We start from the raw sequence: 6,504 nt of genomic DNA, 5'->3' as shown, positions 1-6,504 counted from the left end.
ATTCGGGTAAGTGTCAGGTAGTTTACATTAACATGCTTGCTTTGCATGAAAAATGCCTTACCCACCGCTATTTTCTTCACATCTTCAACCTCCTGAAGGGCCTTGCGGGCCTCGGCCTTGGTGTACTTGGCACTTTCGAGAGCCGAGGCGAGCTCGGACTCTCGAGTCTTTGAGTCGCGCTCCAAACTCTCATGCTTTTCCATGAGAGCCTGGAGCTCTTGCCGCACCTCCGCCACCCGCGCCTCCTGCTTCTCTCGCTCTGCCCGTTCCGCGGCCGCATTGAGTTCGGCCGTGGACACAGCCTCCTTCGGGGTTGCCACCTCGTTCGTGGCCCCTGCAGCACCCATGTTATCCTTGTTATTCTTTTATTGCAACCTAAATCCTTTTATGTAAGGTAACTATTCAAAGTGGTGTTACTCACCTTCTTTGTCCTCGAGCTGCTTCTTGGCACGGCCGAGCTCTTGCTCGGACCTCTCGAGATCCTGCTTCAATGCACCGACCTCTGCAGTCAGTGCGGCAGAGGTCAGCAGCGCAGCCTGCAAACCCATATTGACATACTTTTTAGCAACCCTGCGTATATCTTTTTAGATCCTCAGTTCGGCTTTTCTTTCCGAACACCGAACCAAGCATCAGGGGCTACTGTCTATGCGGTATTACATTACATATTTTTAACTTCTTACCTCAAAGCCTATTAGAAGGCTACTGCAGGCTTCGGTCAGCCCGCTCTTGGCGAGCTGAACCTTCTGAATCACCGCACTCATAATAGTGCGGTGTTCTTCTTCGATGAAAGCGCCTTTGAGCGTCTCCAACAAGTTGTCCGGCGCCTCCGGTTGGACGGAGGCTGCCGGTGTCACGGTCTTGCCCTTCTTGCGAAGGGGCCGCCTGCCGGACTCCGGAACCACTGTGGGTTCCGGTGTGGAGTCCGGCGCAAAGTCCGGGAGGCTGCCTTGCGGCGCCTCTGGAGCCTCCTCCTGATGGGTCCCTTCCTGGGATCCCACCTCAGCGTCCTCAGCGGCGCGAGGGGTGGAGGCAGTCGGGATGGAATCCACATCCGACGGAGCCAACGACCCGCTCGATGAAGCGGGGAGATCATCATCGGCCGGACTGCAGGCAGTATGCGGCATTAGAAGGACACTATGTGACACAAAAGAGAAATTATAAATCATTCAGGAATCCGGATACTTACGATCTTGCCGGAGGCCTGGCCCTTGAAGGCCATTCTTCGTCGCCAACGTTGGTGTTGGCAGAGCTGTCCGGGGGAATAGTTCTTCCCCTCTTGGACCCTTCGGCCTCCCCTGTTGGGGAAGCCTTCCTCTTCCTCTCTCCCTCCTCTGGGAGAGAGTCTTCTTCCTCCTACTCATTTTCGGGGGAGGAGTCCGCCTCGGAGTCGTCGGGGACCTGAAAACGGGAACTCTTTCAAGTACCCGTGGCCACCTTCTTGGCCTTCTTCTCTGGCACCACATGCGGTGCCGGAACCAGCAGCCCCGCTAGACGGGCGTCAACTAGGTTTTCTGGCATGGGAGCCGGGCAGACGAGCTGCTCCGCCTTCTTCATCCATTCCCGTCAAAGGAAAAGGGAGATTGAAACCCGCTTAGAATCAAACTATTAACAACAAGTGTCCCGTAAAGGGGTAGAATCACTTACCTCGTCAGCTGGACGCTGCGAGTGAAATCCGCGATCTTCCGTCGCGGATGCGGGGGCTTCGGCACCCTTAAACAGCACCCTCCAGGCGCCTTCGTACGTCGTGTCGAAGAGCCCGCTCAACACCTGGTGCTGTTTCGGATCGAACTCCCACAGATTGAATGCCCGTTCTTGGCATGGGAGAATCCGGCGGACGAGCATGACTTGGACCACGTTAACCAGCCTGAGCTTCTTGTTCACCAGCTTCTGGATACAGGCTTGGAGTCCCGTCAGCTCCTTCGAATTACCCCACAGCAAGCCCTTCTCTTTCCAGGAGGTGAGCTGCGTAGGGATACCGGATCTGAACTCGGGGGCCGCCGCCCACGTAGGGTCGCGCGGCTCAGTGATATAGAACCACCCCGACTGCCACCCGTTGACGGATTCCACGAAGGCCCCTTCGAACCAAAGGACGTTGGGCATCTTGCCCAACATGGCGCCTCCGCACTCCGCTTGAGTGCCCTTCACTACCTTCGGCTTGACATTGAAGGTCTTGAGCCACAAGCCGAAGTGGGGCTGGATGCAGAGGAAGGCCTCGCACACAACGATAAATGCCGAGATGTTAAGGATGAAGTTCGGCGCCAGATCATGGAAATCCAGGCCGTAGTAGAACATGAGCCCCCGGACAAAGGGTTGAAGTGGAAAGCCCAGTCCGCGGAGGAAGTGGGGAAGGAAAATGACCCTCTCATGGGGCCTGGGGGTGGGGATGAGCTGCCCCTCATCGGGCAGCCGGTGCGCGATGTCGCCGGAGAGGTATCCGGCGCTGCGCAGTTTGGCGATGTGCTCCTCCTTAACGATGGAGGCCAACCATTTACCTCCCGCTCCGGACATGATCGGAGACGGTCGAGACGAGATGCGCGAACTTGGGCGCTGGAGCTCGAGTGCGCGGAGATGGATAAGCAAAGGAGGAAGAAGGCGTAGGTGAAAAGGTGAATCCTTATCCCTTATATATAGGTGGACGAAGACTATACATCCCCACTGGCCTGGTAAAACTCGCTTATCTCCCAAGCGCCACCATCAATGCCGCGGTTGGGTTACCCACGTCCGTATTGATGAGAATCCCGGAATAAGGGGAACACGATCTCTACTTCGACAAGACGTGCCAAGGAAACCGCTTCGCTGAACGCGCTGAGGTGGTATAATAAAAAACGATTCAAGTAAAAGCTTGGTAGTGGTGTGACGTCACGCCGCAAAATACGTCAGCAGATTAAACTTGTGTATATTATTCTCTCTACGGTGGAATGTGGAATTTATTTTGCAGAGCCGGACACTATCCAGGTGTTCACAATCTTCTATGGATTATTCGGAGGAGGAACCCGCCTTGCAATGCCGAACATTATGCGCGCCGGACTCATCGTCATTGAAGCCAGGTTCAGGGGCTACTGAGGGAGTCCTGGACTAGGGGGTGTCCGGACAGCCGGACTATCATCGTCCGCCGGACTCCAAGACTATGAAGATACAAGATTGAAGACTTCGTCCCGTGTTCGGATGGGACTTTCCTTGGTGTGGAAGGCAAGCTTGGCAATACGGATATGTAGATCTCCTACCATTGTAACCGACTCTGTGTAACCCTAGCCCTCTCCGGTGTCTATATAAACCGGAGGGCTTTAGTCCGTAGGACACAACCTCCATTACAACAATCATACCATAGGCTAGCTTCTAGGGTTTAGCCTCCTTGATCTCATGGTAGATCCACTCTTGTAATACACATCATCAATATTAATCAAGCCGGACGTAGGGTTTCACCTCCATCAAGAGGGCCCGAACCTGGGTAAAACATCGTGTCCCTTGTCTCCTGTTACCATCCGCCTAGACGCACAGTTCGGGACCCCCTACCCGAGGTCCGCCGGTTTTGACACCGACACTACCCATATGCACATGAGACAAACACGATCATATCACTTCAATCAATTCAAACAAGGGCATACAATCGGTCTAACTATTGTTACAAAAGTGCTCGGACTATACTATATACATGGGGGAATACTACTACTGATATGGTGGTCGACTAGAAGTTTTTAATCGGTGGAAGACTCCATGATATCTGCTCCAGCTTCATCAACACAATCACCATCGCTATCGTCGGGGTCTGAGTCGGTGTCGTCGATGATGATGTAGTCCTCCGAACGAATGTCCTTGGAATCATCGTCATCTCCTCCTAGCGCGGGGTCTCCCATGAATACTCCTAGCTTCCTTGTTAGATCGTCATTCTTCTCCATGAGTATCGTCATTTCCTCCTCATATCAGTTGCGTGTAGACTTGAGTTCATCCTCTAGCTCCGTGATCCTAGTTATTGCCTTCTTCAGATCTATCATGCCTGCGCACATCTGGTTCTCTTGGCGTCGAATGTGCTGGTTTAACTCCTGGATGAAAGATGCAATGGACCTATCCCTCCTGGTGCTGATCATCTCCGATTGCTCATCTCGGTGCCCACATATCTGGTAAATAGTATCCTTGAGATACTTGTGGTGAACTTCTCCAATGCGTCCCATGGTGATGTGGGCTACCATGCTCTTTCCTAGACTCCAGGTTGGTGCATCAAAGGAAAACTCTATGGGCTAAGTGACTTGCATGAACGTCCTTCCTGGTACTTGAACTCGAATCATCCAACGCTCCTCTTCATGTAAAGTGGCGATGTAGGTCCCGATGAAGCTTGGTATTCAGATGTTCAGGTACCTAGTAACTTCCTTCAAGTGTCGTCCAAAAGGGGTGTCTTTATCCGGTTGTGTAAACTTGTTCCTTGAGTCCGCCATCCTATAGTGTGGAAAAGGGAGAGGAGTCAGAAATGAGTAGAGAAGAGTGACCTATGGTTTATCTTAGTGGTCGTGTCCTACAATCAGCGTGTGCTCTGATACCATCCTGTAGTGACCAGACCTCAAACAGTCTAGTCTCTATACATCAGTGTCATCCCTGGATCGGTAATGCTGACACACACAATACTTGAGGTTTTATAACAGAGTTTCAATCACACACTTATTACATCGAATGTCTCAAAAGAGAACTTATTACAATAATATGGCTTAAGTCCATCTAAACAAGATAATAGCGGAAGGCTTCAAATATAATCCATCAACTCCAACGACATAGCTGAGTGAACGACAACGACCAATGGCACCTTACTCATCGTCTGAAAAGTCTGCAACATGATATGTTGTAGCCCGAAATGGGTCAGCACATGGAATATGCTGGCAATGTAACACATAGAGTAATGAACAGAATAAATGCTATCTCTACATGCATGTACGGTTGGTGGAAAGCTCTATGGTTATAGTTTTTCATAAAGCCAATTTTTTCCTCTAACAAAGGAATAAATTTTGTTTAACTATCATGGTGGTTGTTAAACATTGAGAAGGTTCCTCCAACTCAATCCCAATTAAGCAACATCAATTAACCCAATCAAATTGATTTAGAGTGATGAGATCAACATGATAATCCAAGAACCAGATACTCAAGATGTCCATAACCGGGGACACGGCTAACCATGATTAGTTTGTACACTTTGCAGAGGTTTGTGCACTTTTCGCCACAAGACTCGGTCTCCTCCGTTAGATTTCTCGCATTGCATGATGTTTGAGAAACGGATGACTGAGACACAGTCATTTAGAAGCATTAACTATTTACTCTGGGTAGACAGTACCACCTACATCCCCTACATCTGCTAGTCTACCACTGAAAGAGGTCACACAACATACTCAACTATGCCAGAGCCCATATTGGCTTGTGGCTGCACACGGAAGTTTCTAGCATGAATAATCTTATGATCCCTTTGAGCCTGGGTGGCGAACCGTAGGATGATCACACAGGTACTCCGGGATATCCTAGGACAACACTGGATTCTCCAGGTGCCCTGACAACCACTGGGTACTCCAGGGTGCCTCAACTAATCCACCCAGATGTGTATTTAAGTAGCCACCTTAAGTTAACCATTAATTAACAATACTCACATCTATCATGGATACACTCACCAATCCAGATCTACTAGCATAGCATAGCAATCCTGAGCATAACGTAGAAGTAACTCCCAAAGGTTTGATAATAAAAGGAAATAGGTTCTACCTCATCATCTACTTCCAAACCACATGTTAAATCAAAGCCTAACCTTGCAATGTTTTAGGATTGTAACTAATGCATAAAAACTAGGTAATAAAGGGTATGATCAAAGTGTTACTTGCCTTGTTGATGATCCGCAAAACCTAGAGACTCGTAGTAGCATGCTTCACACTCCGGGAATTGTATCGCAAGCAAACAATAACATATATAAGCACTCAAACTAGAAGCACAGGTAAAAGTCAAATAAAAGATCTAACCAAAAATTTCAACTGAAGAACTCCGGTTTGCAAAAAGAATCAAATCAAACGGAGGAACGAAACTCAAACTACAAAAGAAACAAGATTCTTTACTAATCTAGACTAAAGTCAAAATTTACAGTACCAAAATCTTGTTCAAGTTGGTTAAACAGAAAGAGGGCTTCGAGATGAAGATCCAGGCGCTTGTTTCACCTGATTTGGATAAACGAGCGAAAAGATAAACTAAAACGAAGATCAGAGAAGAAATCGCGATCGAAAATAATTGCGGAAAAACCCTGGAAAAAAAATGAGACGAACAGGCTAACGAACGAACGTTCGCTGTCTGCGGCTAACTGATGAACAACATTCATTAAAACGAATGTATGGACGAACGTCCGCTAATTAACTAAACCGAACCGACCTAATTTAAAAAAAAACTAGATCTAGGGTTTAAAAAAACGAGCAGTTTTTTTTGGGAAAAACCGAGATGGCGGCGGTGGCTACCTCCTCTAGGTCAGTGGCGGCGGGCGACTCCGGCGGC

Source organism: Triticum dicoccoides, chromosome 5B, assembly GCF_002162155.2.
Source record: "Triticum dicoccoides isolate Atlit2015 ecotype Zavitan chromosome 5B, WEW_v2.0, whole genome shotgun sequence".
Classification (NCBI taxonomy): Eukaryota; Viridiplantae; Streptophyta; class Magnoliopsida; order Poales; family Poaceae; genus Triticum; species Triticum dicoccoides.
The sequence above is the reverse complement of the archived record's forward strand: the minus strand, read 5'-3'. Positions refer to the sequence as shown.